Here is a 17,596-nt window from a genome sequence, read left to right as displayed (position 1 = left end):
CTGAAGGAGAGAACTCAGAAGGTGGTACTGGAGGATTCCTCTTCGACATCCTGGTCATTGACCTGTGGCATACTTCTGGTTTCTGTTTTGTCTCCTATTTATTTATCTTCTACATGAAACCGCTGGGAGAGACTGTACAGACTTTGGGTGTTCGGTGTCACCACTAGGCCAATGACACCCAACTCTACCTCTCCTTGCCACCTACATCTGAGGAAGCTGTCTCAGCTTTAGATCAGTGTTTGGTATCAGTAACGGACTGGATTGAGGGTGAATAAACGGAAACTTAATCCAGACAAGACAGAGGTGCTTCTGGCCAGTCAAGAGGCAGATCAAGGAATGGGGATGCAGGTGCGCAGCTTGGGGGTGCTCCTGGATTCATCTCTGAGCACGGGTGCCCATGTTTTGCTGGCCAGAAGTACATTTGCACAATTAAAGCTAGTGCATCAACTACATCTATTTCTTGAGAGATCTGATCTAGCCACTGTAACATATGTCCTAATTACTTCCCAGCTGGATTACTGTAACACGCTCTATATGAGGTTGTCAAAAGTGCAGCAGCTAGATTACTAACTGGATCTGGTTACAGCGATCACATAATCCTCTCTGTTACAGCAGCTCCATTGGCTGTCGATCCATTTCCAAGCTCAATTTAACCAGTAAGGCCCTAAGCAACTTGGATCCCAGCTCTTGCAAGGACCTCATTTTTTTGAGCCTGCCCAGGTGTTAAGATCATCAGGAGAGGCCTTTCTCTTGGTCCCACCACCCTCATAGGTGTGTTGAGTGGGGACATGGGGAGGTTAGGCTGGCCCCATAATTGTTGCTCTTCCACAAGTTGTTCCTTTCTCTTCAGGCAAGCCTTCCCTCAGTGACTGGCTACCTGAGGGTGATTTATAGATCGATTGTTATGCATCACTGCTTTCACTGGGGTTTTAGTACTACAGTACTTGTATTTTCCATTTCTACGCGTGGTATTTGTTTCTTTTTAATATTTGTATACTTGTGGTTTTTAGCTTTAATATTGTATTCTAATGATGTAAGCTGCCTCTTTATACTCATTGTTCTTAGCTTTAAATATTGCCTTTTAATTATATAAGCCACCTTGGGTCCTTTTTAAGGAGGAAGGCGGGGTGAAAATATTTCAGACAGACAGAAAGACAGATTTCCAACTGTCAGGGTTTAAAGCATTAGTCAGGTATGTTGATTGTATAATCAATACAACACACCTGTCAGGAAGGACTGGGGATAGGTGAATTATGAAGACTATATGGAATGGTTTTGTCTTTATGGTTGCTGTACTGAGACATTTTATGCTTTTCCCCCCAAAATTCAGGCCACAGACAACAACTGTTCCATCACTATAGTCCTCTGAAGTAGGAAAGGTGGCTGATGTTTGTTCTCTTTTCTGAAATGGTTGTTACATTGCAGGGCTTTGAAGGGATTTGTGGGTGTTCTAGAACTCCTTCTGGTCCTAGATCTGTGGGAGGCTCAAGGTCATGGAAGGACAGGGGTAGCAGATGTAGCCATTTTAATGTCTTTTACCCATGTCATACTGGGCATGTTTACTCAATAGGAACCCAATGAATTCAATTAGCCTTAGCCCTAGGTAACTGCAGATAGGATTGTATTTAATCCTTTGCAAAATATAAGACTCATGATGCAAATCCAATGCAATTCTTTTCTGAAATAAACATCCCTGTGTTCAGCTGGGTCAAACTCCCTCACAAGTGTTGTCACACCAGTATCTGAATTGTTGCCATTTTTTAATGTCAAGTATACTGAGAACTACATTTATTCTCAAAAAAGCACCACCCTCACCTAATCAGAACTGAGGAAAGTAGGAGCTGCAGTTCTCCAATACCTGGGGGAATTGCACATTGCCTGGTGCTTTAAATACTCTTGAAAATCAAACAGATTGTATGGGATGTGTTGGAAGGAGGAAGGGGAAAGCAGTGGATCATAAAGGAGTAGTAGGCAAACTGTAGCATTGCTGAAAATTAACAGCAGAGCTCCCAAACATGTTCACTCTGGAACAGAGACAGGCACAAAACAAACCACAAAGCCAAAAAAACTCACACATTGGGTCATTTCATGGCTTGTGTCAGGGCACTTCAGGGAAGTGAAACAAGCAAAACAAAATGCCGAACTATAGTCAGCAATTCGTACACTTCGTGGTTCGTGCAATTCAAGTCTTCCTTCTCATCTGCGAAGAAGCTCAGGAGCTCAGAGAGAAGACAAAAGATGGAAACTGTAAAATGGGAAACAGCCAGAAAAGACAGCCAGGGAGGGGTTGGGCTCTGTTTTTTCCCCAACAGAAGAGAAGCAAGAAAAAACTTCTATTTCTAACCCAGAGTTGCATTCGCACTCGAAAGTGGGCGAAGAGAAGAAGGATTCCCATCTTCAATGGGAGCTGGCTGGGGCTTCTTTCTTCATCAGTGTGTTGATTACCCAGTTTGGTCCATTTCTATCCCAATAGGGAAGAATAATATTGTGAAGAATTTAGAATAATTATAATGATGTAAGATGTACAGGTACAGTACATGGGCACATGGATGAGAAGAGATGTAATGGAAAGGGGCAAGTGAAGCCCACAACAACTCAAAGGAACAACCAAACCATCAGATATAATCACCAAATTCTATAAAACAGTTAGCAGCGGCAGCATAAATTTGCAGTTTGGGAGAATAGTTCAGGCTGGTACCCCACACAGAATCCCTGATGACTCATACATTGGAGAAGACACATCCAAAATTTTATGCACAATTTTCTAAGTGAATGCACTTCTATCCCAGATCATATGCATGTAATAATTACATAATTTCACAGGTACCTAGTTTTACATTATAATCAATTACATGTGAAATTAAACCCATATCCTTTACTTTATACCACACAGCTGGGCAGGGGAGGAGTGATGATGGTGAGATGGCCTTCTTTCTAACTCTTCTGCCTTGTTTCCTATGTGGGGAAATAAGAATGTATGTATTCAATGCATTTGTAAATTTTGCTATAGTGACAAGATAGAGGGGAAGGCTTGATGAAGAAGCTAGCATATGCAGTATGTACAAAACTATGTATGATTTCAGTACATTTCAATACAATAAAACAAGAAAACCCCAGGCTTAGAAAAGTTAGTTATGTTGCTTTGCTTATCTAGTGGGAGCCAGAATAACATTCATTCAATCACCTTCAGTCAATCAATGAATGGCAGGAAACTTGTGCCATCTGCTGCAAAATGGATGTCATTACAAGTCAATGATGACCAGATTCAAGTCTTTAAAAGCCATCTTGCCATCCTAAGAGGATGCAAAATGGGATAAAAATTAAGTAAATATTAATATTATAACCAATTGCTTCAGAGACTTCTTCAGACTTATGTAAACTGTGCATTAATGTTCTTGAACCTCATAAAATGCTCTCTTTTACTCCCATCAGCTCTGATATGGGTAGAAAATGGAACTTCAGGGATTTTTTTTCTATTTCTTTTCTTACTTTCTTCTCTCTCAAGACTGGTTTTCCCGGCTCCGTTCCTTCCTGGAAGACCGACCCCAGAGAGTACAGCTTGGGGAGAATGTCTCGGCCCCGTGGAGTCTCAACTGTGGGGTTCCGCAGGGGTCGATTATCACCCCATTGCTGTTTAACATCTATATGAGGCCGCTGGGTGGGGTCATCAGGGGGTGTGGAGCCTTGTGTCATCAGTATGCCAATGACACCCAGCTCTACATCTCCTTTTGACCAACTGCAGGTGATGCCATCCTGTCCCTCCAGCGCTGCCTGGGGGCTGTACTGCATTGGATGCGGGAAAATGGGCTGAGGCTGAACCTGGACAAGACGGAAGTTCTGAGGGTGGACGCCCTTGGAGTTGGTGGCCTGGGTGGCTCTCTCACATTTGGGGGGGTGACCCTGACTGCTAAGAGAGGGGTTCGCAGCCTGGGGGTACACCTGGACCCGACGCTCACCATGGAAACCCAGGTGGCGTCAGTAGTTTGCACCGCCCTTTTCCACCTTTGGCGGATTGCCCGGCTGCGATCCTACCTTGACATGGGGGCGCTCACTACCTTGGTACATGTGCTCGTACTCTCAAGACTAGACCACTGTAACACACTCTACGTGGGGCTACCTTTGAGGCTGATGCGGAAACTTCAGGTGGTGCAGAATGCAGCAGCCAGACTCCTTACTGGAGTGAGAAAACACCAACATATTTCTCCTGTTCTGGCCAAACTGCACTGGCTGCCCATCCGTTTCCACATTGAATTCAAAGTTCTAATGCTTACCTATAAGGCCCTAAATGGTTTAGGACCTCAATACTTGGCGGAGCGCCTGCTCCCACCAAGATCTACTCGGATCACCCGCACGAGTCAGGAGGTGAGGCTGAGGAGCCTGAGGCCCGGAGGGAAAAGACCTGAAGCCAGGCCTTCTCGGCGGTGGCTCCTTGCCTTTGGAACAACCTTCCTCCGGAGATTCGCAAGGCCCCTACGCTGGGTACTTTCAAATGCCAACTGAAAACATGGATGTACATCCAGGCCTTCCCTCCTATCAACTACTGATTTCTTTTGCTTTGCTATTTATTATTTATTTATTCCTGCACTATTTGTTATTGTTGTATGCTAATGTTTTCATGTTTTTTAATTGTTTTGATATTCTGTAAGCCGCCCAGAGTGGTAGAATATACCAGATGGGCGGGATATAAATCGAACGAACGAACAAACAAACAAATAAATAAATAAACAAATAAACAAATAAATAAATAATCCCATCAGACCGATTAAAGTTTTTTTAAAATCAAGATCAATGTAACAAACATCTTCAAATAAAGTTTCAGCTCCACCCACCTTCCCCTACACACACACAGACTAGTTATGCTGTTTTCAGACACACTTAAAGAGATTAAGGGTTCCATTCGTTAAATAATCTAAAAGAAAAGGAAGATATCACAGAATACAGAAGCCCTGCTTAAGGAATTAACTGAGCAGCCTGCTTGTCCCAGCGTTATGGGACTTAAGTCTACATACACATTTCTGGTCCTCCAAAGGAGCTGAACTCCACATGCTGGGAAATGACAAGCTTTCCACTTCCTGAGTTTGTCTGGGCTGCCAGTATTGAGAATTTTAAGATAAAAGCTTCTGCTCCCCATTAGCCAAGACACTGGAGAAAAGATTCACTCGGAACACAGTTGCAGCTGTGACGGGAAGCACTGGATTTCAGATATGCACTGCAAAGGCCATTAAGCTTTCATTACATTATACTATATTATTTAGTTAGTTAGTTGGACATGATGAGACTATCCTCCAAACAACTGCATGTTCTCTGCTCTGGCTTTCCCAGAGGTCTGCTCATCAGAGCATCTTGGCGGAGTCTGCATGTGAATCTGCACATGGGCCCAGGTGCTAGCACATTAGGGCTTTTACGGCCAATGATTCAGGGCTGTCATATTACCAGTTTAAGCAGAGTTCCACCCTGAATTTAGGCATGCCACCCAATGTCACTTCAGACCACTAGGAGGCCCCAAAGTAAGCTTTTCAATTTTTTCCAAAATTGTCTTGTCTTGCACGTCAATAAACATGCGCGGGGGGGGAGGGGGTTGATCCCTTTGCAGGGATTAGCAAAGTGACATTCTTGGACTGTAACTCTCCAAATCCACCTGCCCAAATCCTGGCCAAAGGATTTGGAATTGTGCAGTTTAAAAATCAAGATTTCCAAGCACTCCTGTGAGTTTCATGCAATTCTGCAATATAGCTCCAAAGTCGAATATGGCAAAGTTAAGCTGCAGGGTTTTTTAGTTACAATTAAATATTCGGCTAGTATCTCTGAAAAAAATCTCATACCCCCATACTCCTGAACTCCACAGTTTGTCATCACTTTCTCACACATTTCCCCCTGCAAATCAGATGAAAGTACTATTTGTAGAGATTACTGTGCTTCTCCTATGGATCTGTAGAGATTTTTTGCCATTAGTAAAAATCAATGGGGAAAAAGGACAGCCGTGGCATATGACAGTTATTGCACCAGAAGCACAAGTGTCTGGCAAATTATCATTATTTCTGTGTGTATATGTACTAGCAAGATCTACAGCTGCTCTCCACGTTTCTCCTCCCCCCCCCTACTGTGAGGTAGGTTTGACTGAGAAGTACTGATGGGTCCAAGATACTGAGTAAACTTTGTGGCTAAGGAGGGGTTTGGGGAGCCCTGTTCTAAGTCCAAACACTAGCCATTACACTATACTGGCTCTCTCAGACCAGTGATTACAATATAAATGATGCCAAGGCTGGAATAAAATAATACAACAATTATTGTGCTTCACCCACATATTTCCTGTGCTTCACCCACATATTTCCTCCTATGTTGACTGGGATTAATTGTGTAGCTCTGGGTTCTAATAAAAATGTGGGCCTGTCCTTTTGCTTTTTGCCACGTATTCTGTGCACCCTACATCCTTTCACTGTCTTTGATTCTGAAGCCTGACTTCTGGGTATGCACAGGCCAGAAATTGAAGGATATAAATGGTATAAAAACTTGCAGGAATTTCAAGGAGACATGATGTAGAAGTAATGGGAGACTTCAGCTACCCTGATGTCTGCTGGGAGGCAAATTCTGCCAAACATGGCCCTTCCAATTCCTAGCTTGTGTTGCTGATAATTTTATCCTACAAAAGGTAAAGGAAGAAACTAAACAGTTACAACTACCACCACCTTAGAACAGCAGAGGTGGAAAAGACCCTATGGATCATTGACTCCAATCCCTGTCAAGGAGGCACAGTGGGGAATCAAACTCCCAATCTCTAGCTCCATAGGCAAATACCTAAAGCATTTATCCAGCAGTTAGCTATTATTGGCTTGATTCTAACCAACAGATATGACTTAGGGCATGTCCAGACTGACTGTTTTGGAGCAGGCTGGATTGGACTGCAAAAGATTTGGCTGGGGTCGGGGAGGAGTGATGTGCCATTCGGCATTCTAGCCCCTCCCCTTTCAAATGGCGTATCGACCTTCATGTCAATTAAATATTTCCTCTGATCATCTGTTGAGGATTGGGGAGATGGTTTTTTTAATGTCTGCTAGATTGTCACTGATGCAATGAATGACTTCAATTAAATTTAAAACTACAGTGGTGCCCCGCATAGCGACGTTAATCCATTTCGGATTAATGTCGCTATGCAGAAACATCACTAAACGGAACGGAAAAAGCCATAGGAACGCATTAAACTTTGTTTAATGCGTTCCTATGGCTCCCAAACTCACCATTCAGTGAAGTTCCTCCATAGCACCGCCATTTTTGCGCCCTCGGTAAGCGAGGGCAGGGCGCGAATACACTTGCGGTGGCCATTTTGGGCACTCAGCACCGCTTACCGATCATCGCAATGCAATGTTTTGCCTATTCAGAACATCGCAATGCGATCGCATTAGCGATCTAAAAAAATAGATCGCTATGCGGATGCATCGTTAAACGGTGCACTCGTTAAGAGAGGCACCACTGTATATTTTTCTTTTCCTCTGTATATTGCCGATTGAGAAACTGTCTGCAGTCATGATTTCAGTCAGCAATACACAGGCAGGCACAGAAAAAAATAATTTAATCAAGATGATTCATCCCATCAACAACTATCTAGCAGATGCAATAAAATTAATTTCACTTCCCCTACCCCACTGCAGATGATCAGGGAAAGTGTTCAATTTCCATTAACTTGAAATGGCTCATAAGAAATTTGACACCGGAAAGAGGTGCAAGGCTCTAGTCTAGTCTGTACCAAGCAACCCAATTCACTGGGCATGGACCAAACTGGAACCCTCCAACTTGCACCTAAATAGTAGAATCAAAAAAATGTTTGTTGGGTTAGATTGGCCCATGCCAGTGATGTCTATGTGTGGATGCGAGAAAGAAGAGCAGACCAACCCAACACATCAGCACACTAAACAGCAGGATACATGCCCACAGAGACAGCCTCTTAGTAGAAGAAGTGCCACTAAAGAGAACTCTGCAGGAAAGTTATCCTATATTACTGGATTTCTTGATTTAAAAAACAAAACAAAAGCAGAGTGTTGGATTTTAGGAAGTGCAATTTTAATAAACTCTGAACGATGATACGTAAAATACCATGGCAGGAAATCCTAACAAGAAGTTCAAGATGGGTGAGAGTTTCTTAAAAAGGAAATTCTAAAGGCACAACTACAAAAAAGGTGGCACATAGCAAAAAAAGACCAATGTGACTTCACAAAAAGCTCAGTGAGGACCTGATAACAGAAAAAGACACATACAGGAAGTGGAAAGAAGGTTAGACTACAAAGGGAGAGTACAGGCAGGTAGCAAAGAATTACAGGGATGGTTGTTAGGAAGGCAAAAACTGAGAATGAGCTGTGGTCTCAGAACCACTATCTATTATTTTCTTGAAATCATGTAGGGTGGGTGAAGTGCAGGATGACTGGAAGAGAGCTAATGTTGTCTCCATCTTCAAAAACAGCAAAAAGGAGGAACCTGGCAACTACAGACCAGTCAGCCTAACATCAATCACATGGAAAATTATGGAGCAGATTATAAAACAGTTAGTAGGTAAGCACCTTGAAAGCAACACAGTAATAACTAGAAGCCAACATGGATCTATCAAGAACAAATTGTGCCAGACTAATCTTATCTCATGCTGTAGACGTAATATATCTTGACTTCAGCAGAGCTTTTGATAAAGTGCCCCATGATATTTCAATTACCAAGCTAAGTGTGAGCTGGATAGAACAACTATCAAGTGGGGACGCGGCTGGTTACAGAATCATATACAGATAGTGCTCCTTCTCAAACTGGGAGAAGGTAACAAGCAGTATACGGCAAAACTCAGTCTTGAGACCAATACTCTTCAACATTTTCATTGGATAAGAAAGTGAGGGAATGGTTACCAAATTTGCAGACAACACAAAATTGAGTGGAATAGCCAATACCCTGGACAACAAAAGTTTATGATGCTGAGCATTGCCTTGTTTATCATGTGGCGAGACATGATCTGTACAGAATTAAATCTTACTACAAAAATATTGAGCAAAGCCACAGAGTATTGGAATTAAGATTTCGCACAAATTACCATCTCAAGAGACATTATTGTCCATTTTGTACAATATTCCAGGAAGAACCAGATCCAGGTTAACAACCTTTCAGTGGTTAATTACAAGGCCTTGGAAATGCTGGTATCCATCTCTCTCAAGACATCCTCTCTAAAGGAGGACAATCTTTACAGATGTAAATAAAGCTACTGGGAAATGTGGAATTCAATGGTACTGTGTTGCAGTACCATTGAGGCTTTCCATTCGAACTCTTGGTATCAAATAGAGGAAGAATTCTTATCACAAGTACGAAGCATCCCTATAGCCACAGCCTCTGTTTTCAGAAAGCTACGATGTGGATCAACAATATGGAGATTCCCCTATAAATATGAGGTTGGTGCATCAGAAAGCTGATGAAAGTTCCCCAAATAAGAAAGAATTACATCATCTAACACTTAACCTGAGCTAGATATGAAAGCTGCCACATAAAGAAAGCCTTGAATTCTGGAGATAAAAATAGCCATCTTAGAGAAGTATTTATTTTTATTTATTTATTTATTTATTTATTTATTTATTTATTTATTTATTTATTTATTTATTGATTGATTGATTGATTGATTGTATTTATACCCCGCCTATCTAGTCATTTCGACCACTCTAGGCGGCTTACAACATAAGGATAACAAGTTCTTAAAAAATTTATAACAATTAATTAATTAAATGATTCTATAAGATGGGAAAAATAAAAATAAATCAAATAAAGAGAGAAAAAAGGAAAGAGGACAGGAATTAACTGGAAGGGAAGGCCTGCCTATACATCCATGTTTTTAGTTGGTTCTTAAAAATACCCAGCGAGGGTGCAGCGCGAATCTCCGGAGGTAGGTTATTCCAGAGACGAGGAGCCACCGCTGAGAAAGCCTGGTTTCTAGTTCTTTCTTTCTGGGCCTCCCTCAGCGTCAGGCTCCTCAGCCTCACCTCCTGGCTCATGTGGGTGACACGGGTAGAACTAGTTGGGAGTAAGCGTTCCGCCAAGTATTGAGGTCCTAAACCGTTTAGGGCTTTATATGTAAGCATTAACACTTTGAAGTCAATGCGGAAACGGATGGGCAGCCAGTGCAGCATGGCCACAGTAGGAGAGATATGTTGATATTTTCTCACTCCAGTAAGGAGTCTGGCCGCCGCATTCTGCACCACTTGAAGTTTCCACATCAGCTTCAAAGGAAGCCCCACGTAGAGCGCGTTACAGTAAAGTAGTAAAGAGCATTATAGTTAAACCAGGTTTACACTACTCTTTGTAGCGTATGCTTCTCTTTTACTTTCATGAGTCATTTTAGTTGTAGCTATAAGGGTTTAATCAAATGTAAACACTACATAAAACAGATTGAGAGAGAAAATAAACCAGGCATGAAATAACATGCAGGTGACCAAGCCCCCTTCCCCACACCCACTCCAGTGTTCCACTGGGACATCAGCCATTATTTCATAGCCTGATGAGAGGCTGCTCTCTCTTGGTTGGGTTATATATTTATGGTTTCTGGATTTGACCTGCATTATTATCCTTTAATTGTTTGTGTCAGATATGTATTTTTCACTGTACTTAGACCCAGCAGTAATGAAAAGAATACAGAACATTATCCTGTGTGAAATTTCTTAGTCACCTCTATTGTCTGGAAACTAGGCTCCATGGCAAAAGATGCACAGGGCTAAATAAGATCAAGTTGCTGACACCCACTGTCATCTTCTTACAAAAGACCCACTGACACAGATATATACAATCTGTTCTATCTCACCCTGGCCTAGTAAAACAGCAGTCTGCAAGCTACTCATCAAAAGGCTAGCATTGGCAGTCATGTTTTCAAAATCTTGTGCTTTGGTCATTGAAGATGTTAGCAGAGATCTACCTAAGAGATTTGTTATAGTCAAGAGCTTCAGGGGGGAAAACGTGTCCCTAGCTCCTATTCTGCCCCATTTCCTAGCAGGAATTCATGGCAGATCTAACACCTATCATAGGTGACTTCATTGTAGGCAAAGGAGTAATGGAAAATGATACCACTATACTCTTACATTTAAACTAGACTGAATCTCCTGCTTTCCTAGACCAAATAGAAGAAGAAACAGCTCTGGCCAAACCACTTATCTCCTAACATACTAGGTATTCCACAGAGAGAATCATAGAATAATTGAGTCGGAAGGGACCTATAATGCCATGGAGTTCAACCCTCTGCTCAGAACAAGAATCCAAAACAAAGTAGAACTGATAGATAGTTGTCTAATTTTTTCTTGAATGCCTCCGATATTGACGCACTTACATTCTCCTAAGGTACTTGGTTCCATTATCATATTGCTCTAACAGGAGGTTTTTCCTCATATTCAGTCAAAAGCTGGCTTCCTGTAACTTGAGCCAACCATTACATATTCCTGTGTCTCTGGGATGGTTGAGAACAGGTCCTGCCCCTCCTTTGTATGACAGCGTTTCAAGTACGGTGGTGCCTCGCTGAATGAGCGCCCCGTTTAACGACAAATCCGGATAGCGATTAGGTTTTTGTGATCGCAAAAGCGACCGCATAACGATGTTTTGAATGGTAAAAAATCGCTTTGCGATTATCAGTAAACTGTTTTGCTTACCGATTTTCGCATAGCGATTTTTTTCCAACAGCTGATCGGTGGTTCCAAAATGGCCACCAGAAAAAATGGCTGCCCACTCTTTTTTGGGACAGATTCCTCACTTACCGGGCAGCAAAAATGGCTGCCGTATGGAGGATTTTCGCTTAAAGGTACGTTTTTCCCCCATTGGAATGCATTAAAGGGGTTTCAATGCGTTTCAATGGGGTTTTTTAAATCGCGTAGCGATGTTTTTGGTTAGCGGCAATTTTTGCCGCACCAATTAACATCGCTATGCGAGGCACCCCTGTATTTGAAAAATGCTATCATATCTCACCTCAGTCTACTTTTCTCAAGGTTAAACATGCCCATTTCTTTCAGTTTTTCCTCATAGGGCTTTGTTTCCAGTCCCCCGATAATCCTTGTTGCCCTCTAAACCTGTTCTAGTTTGTTAGCATTTTGCTGAAGTGTGGTATCCAGAACTAGACATAGTACTCAAGATGAAGCATAACCAGTGCCAAATAGAGGGAAACTAGTACTTCATGACCCTTCATGGATTGCTGCCTTGTAGTGGTGAAGGGGCTTGAGTAATTCAGAGAAGCTATGGGCTATGCCGTCCAGGGACACCCAAGATGGACAGGTCATAGTGGAGAGTTCTGACTAAATGCGATCCACCTGGAACAGGAACTGGCAAGCCACTCCAGTATCTTTGCCAAGAATATCCCTTGAACAGAAACAAAAGGCTAAAAGATATGATGCTGGAAGATGGGACCCTCAGGTCAGAAGGCATCCAATATGCTACTGAGGAAGAGTGGAGGACAAGTACAAGTAGCTCCAGAGCTAATGAAGTGGTTAGGCCAAAGCCAAAAGGACACTCAGCAGCAGATGCACCTGGAAGTGAAAGGAAAGTCCAATGCTGCAAAGAAAAATACTGCATAGGAACCTAGAACATAACACCTATGAACCTTGGTAAGCTGGATGTGTTCAAAAAGGAGATAGCAAGAATAAACATTGACATCCTGGGCATCAGTGAACTAAAATGGATGGGAATGAGAGAATTTAATTCAAATGATTACCATATCTACTATTGTGAGCCAGAATCCCACAGAAGAAATGAAGTAGCCCTCATAGTCAACAAAAGAGAGGGAAAAGCTGTATTGGGATACAATCTCAAAAATGACAGAATGATTTCAATATGAGTCCAAGGCAGACCTTTCAACATCACAGTCATCCAAGTTTATGCACAAACCACCAATGCTGAAGAGGCTGAAATTGACCAATTTTATGAAGACCTACAACACCTTCTAGAACTGACACCAAAGAAAGACGTTCTTGTCATTATAGGGAACTCGAATGCTAAAGTAGGGAGTCAAGAGATCAAAGGAACAACAGGTAAGTTTGGCCTTGGAGTTCAAAATGAAGCAGGGCAAAGGCTAATAGAGTTTTGTCAAGAGAGCAAGCTGGTCATCACAAACACTCTTTTCCAACAACACAAGAGGCAACTCTACCCATGGACATCACCAGCTGGGCAATACCGAAATCAGATTGATTATATTCTCTGCAGCCAAAGATGGAGAAGCTCTATACAGTCAGCAAAAACAAGACCTGGAGCTGATTGTGGCTCTGATCATCAGCTTCTTATAGCAAAATTCAAGCTTAAACTGAAGAGAATAGGAAAAACCACTGGGCTAGTCAGGTATAATCTAAACCAAATCCCTTATAAATACACACTGGAAGTGAAGAACAGATTTAAGGAACTAGATTTGGTAGACAAAGTGCCTGAAGAACTATGGATGGAGGCTCGTAACATTGTACAGGAGGCAGCAACAAAAAACATCCCAAAGAAAAGGAAATGCAAGAAAGCAAAGTGGCTGTCCAACGAGGCCTTACAAATAGCAGAAAAGGGAAGGGAAACAAAATGCAAGGGAGATAGGGAAAGTTACAGAAAACTGAATGCAGACTTCCAAATAATGGCAGGGAGAGACAAGAGGGCCTTTTTAAATGAACAGTGCAAAGATATAGAGGAAAATAATAGAAAGGGAAACACCAGAGATCAGTTCAGGAAAATTGGAGCTATTAAAGGAACATTTTGTGCAAAGATGGACATGATCAAGGACAAAAATGGGAGGGACCTTACAGAAGCAGAAGACATGAAGAAGAGATGGCAAGAATACACAGAGGAATTATAGCAGAAAGATCTGGATGTCCCAGACAACCCAGATACTGACCTTGAGCCAGACATCCTGGAGAGTGAAGTTAAGTGGGCCTTAGAAAGCATGGCTAACAACAAGGCCAGTGGAGGTAATGGCATTCCAGTTGAACTACGGTATTTAAAATCTTAAAAGATGACACTGTAAAGGTGCTACACTCAATATGCCAGCAAGTTTGGAAAACTCAGCAGTGGCCAGAGGATTGGAAAAGACCAGTCTACATTCCAATCAGAAAGAAGGGCAGTGCCAAAGGATGCTCCAACTACCATACAATTACACTCATTTCGCACGCTAGCAAGGTTATGCTCAAAATCTTCCAAGGTAGGCTTTAGCAGTACGTGGACTGAGAACTCCCAGAAGTACAAGCTGGATTTCAAAGTGGCAGAGGAACTAGAGACGAAATTGCTAACATCTGCTGGATTATAGAGAAAGCCAGAGAGTTCCAGAAAAACATCTATTTCTGCTTCATTGACTATGCAAAAGCCTTTGACTGCGTGGACCAAGCAAACTATAGCAAGTTCTTAAAGAAATGGGAGTGCCTGACCACCTTATCCATCTCCTGAGAAACCTATAAGTGGGACAGGAAGCAACAGTTAGAACTGGATATGGAACAACTGATTGGTTCAAAATTGGGAAAGGAGTACGACAAGGCTGTATATTGTCCCCCTGCTTATTTAACTTATATGCAGAATACATTATGCGAAGGGCAGGACTGGATGAAGGATGTCAAGCTTTACATAATAAAGGCCATCCTGAATATTGATGAATAACTTTAGCAGTCAAGATGGTCTGTTGTGTTTACTACCATTCAGGAACAGGCACCACGAAATAGAAAATCCCCAAAGCTGATTCTTTTCTGTTCCCCATCATTTAACCACATCTCATCTAGACACAAAGCAATTATCAAGGCTGTTTTTCCACTAGTTCTGTAGGCATTTTGAATCATGGACAAAGAAGCAATATGCCACATTCATAAACCAGTGTTTATTTGTTTTATAAAAGGGTTGAGGAGACACAATAGCCAGCTAGGAACCTCTTGTGCTATTCTTTGGGATATACTAAAAGTAGTTATCAGGACTTATTTCTTCAGGGATGCTCAAGGACCAAGGAAGAGGGGTTCGCCGGCTAAAGAAGAATTACTTGAACGAAGTATTAGAAAAACAGGCAGCACTAAAATCCTTATGAGCTACCTAATAGGAGAGCTGACCTAAGTGCTTTAGGACTTAAAATCCAAAGATTCCTAATATATTTTCAAAACTTCTTGGTTACTTGCCAGAACTATGGCAAAAGGAAAATAAAAACACCGTCAATCCAATCTGAACAATACATTATCAGAACTACTCCAATGGATGGTAATGATGAATTTTGGCCTTTTCACTCCAAACACTGCACATCTGAAGTAACCTTGACAAATTTGTGAACTCCCTCAAACTAAGACCAATTAGAGAAGAACATAAAGAGCCTTTAAATCATCTAATAGAAGAAAATGGGAATAAAGCCTCTGAAACTAGGCACAGAGAGGAAAATGATTTTGTAGTGCCCTTCTAAAGCTCTTGTTTCAGGAGAAACGAAGGGTGGGGAGAACTGCCCAGCAGGAGAGGGGCTAGAATAGAAGCAAATTTGAAGCCTAGAAGGAGTGTAACAGCAGTTAACTGCTTACTGCCTGTAAACTGTTAACTAAATGGGAAGGAGTGTGACTGTTCACTTGACCCAAAGGCAGGACAAGAGCACCCATCCACTCTGTCTCAAAGACAGGCAGGTTTCAAAAGAAATCTGGGCCCCACCTACCAGGAAGCAGGAAATATCTTTTAAAAGGGGGGCACAAGTACTACAGGTATCACTCCAGGTTGTACACTTCGGCTAGAATTCTAACTGGTGTTCGTGTAAGGCTTGCGTAACTTGTAGCTAATTGCCAAGTTGGTGGGGCATGTCTCAGTCATGCATCTGACCACACGGCTGGCTGTACAACCAAACTTTGCCCCAGCATCTTGCAATTAGATGCAATTAGTTACTGTACCTTATGCAAACTTTAGATGAACACAGACAAAACGCCAGCTCTTTTCAACTCATTTCTACTTTCATTATAATGAGTTGCTTTCATATTTCTAGTTACACTAAATATGTTGCTCACAAACATTCCTTCTTAAGGAACTTCAAAGCTGCCCCATTTATCACATGGAACCAACGTCAAAAGGAGTCTTCAGGTCTGTCTACACTGATCATTTGTTCAACTTGGCTTGCATCAGTGATACCAGTACAGCACCACTATGTCCACATAATATAGAGCAGAAACTACTGTCTGCAAAGGCAAAGCGGGACAGAAGACACTGCTTTCTGGTTGGTTGGTTTTTTTTAACTCTACCATCCTGTGATGGCGTATTTCGGTCTGATTTGCTCCAGTGTGGGATCAGCTCATGTGGGTGCCTGTGCTGCATTTTGCCATGCTGACCTTTGCACTTTGTAGGTGGGTATCTTTTGGTGATGTTTCCTCATAGGTGGTTTTGTGCTGGCCAATCTTCATCCCTCCATGGATGGATAAAATACAGGAGGGAGGGAGAGGAGATTAAAGTAGGCAGGGAGAGAGTGAAGAATATTTTCAAAGGGGGGGAGCAATCTCTGTTGTCACTGAAACATCACAGAGTAATTCTGCATTTGTGTGGACAGGTGGTACCAGGAAAAATAGAGCATCCCAGTACTTCCAGAAACAACGTACGGATACTATAACAATAGATGATTGTGGATTGAGCAACAAATGCCGTGTCCACGGATGGATGCAAATACTGGGATTATCTATTCAGATCATCAACAAAAAATGGCAGGATGGCCCAAGAGAGCTGCAGAAGGACCAGAGGCAACACCACTGTACAGACAAGACTTTCCACATGTGTGCACTGCAGTTATTGACACAATACTTCCCAAGCTGGTGAATTTAAGGAAGACTGGATTATGGAACTTTGGCAAAGAGCCCATCATTGATGCAAATACAAAGAAATTGGAAAATTCTAAAGAGGGATTGGCTATCCGCATACAATTACTCTGGAGAAAAAGCTGAATTATATCAGGTCTAGCAAGTAGCTTCTCAGTGCCATCTTCACTGATGCCACCGAGGATGAAGCTTTGACTGATGCTACCAGGAAACTAGTTGCTTCCCAAAGTAGACAAGGGAAAGATGGGTGGATGATGTTCTGGCAAATTAGTTCTGCTTCAGTGTGACTGGTCACTAGTACAAGATGGTAAGAAAACTGTTTAGTGAGCCATGAAAATCTTGGGTATCCTGAAAAATGGAGAGGAAAGATCGACTCTTCCAACTTAAAAACTGGACATCACCTGTCAGCTCCGCCAACCCATGGATTTTTGCCTTTTTATTTTTACTTTCTAAATCAGTATACACATACCTATTTTTCTGTGGCCCACCTTTATCTTACTAAAAGCATGCATTCTTTAAGGAGACGCAGATATTAGCTTCAAAGACTGGAGATGCAGCACGAAGTTTGTAGGTGAGCCTGGGGGCAGATCTGAAGGCATCTCCACCCAAGAGCCTTGCACAAGAAAAAAGCAAAAGGAAGGAAAGATGGGTGTAAGATAGAGATTAAAGCTAATGGGAGCCTCTAGAACAAAAAGGGGAAGAGTATATCTGTGAAGATTCTCAATCATCCAGGTGAGGTTATCTGGAAGTTGAGTCATGGCAACTGGACTTCTTTCTTGTTAGGTTGAAATGTTTCGCTACTCATCCAAGTAGCTTCTTCAGCATGAGGGGAGTTGATA

The 17,596-nt window shown here is 42.1% G+C and overlaps 1 long non-coding RNA gene across 1 annotated transcript in view; it reads right to left on the bottom strand.

Annotated features, from left to right (window-relative positions):
• Window positions 1-336: 336 nt before the first annotated feature.
• LOC140706784 (uncharacterized) overlaps window positions 337-17,596 on the bottom strand; it is a 29,851-nt gene continuing 12,591 nt past the window's right edge. Inside the window, exon 4 of the long non-coding RNA XR_012086647.2 lies at window positions 337-2,955. This is a non-coding gene — a long non-coding RNA (uncharacterized LOC140706784). The remainder of the gene's footprint in view (window positions 2,956-17,596) is intronic.

Source organism: Pogona vitticeps, chromosome 4 (genome assembly GCF_051106095.1).
Source record: "Pogona vitticeps strain Pit_001003342236 chromosome 4, PviZW2.1, whole genome shotgun sequence".
Classification (NCBI taxonomy): Eukaryota; Metazoa; Chordata; class Lepidosauria; order Squamata; family Agamidae; genus Pogona; species Pogona vitticeps.
Note: the sequence above shows the minus strand (reverse complement) of the source record. Positions and strands in the feature narration are given on the sequence as shown.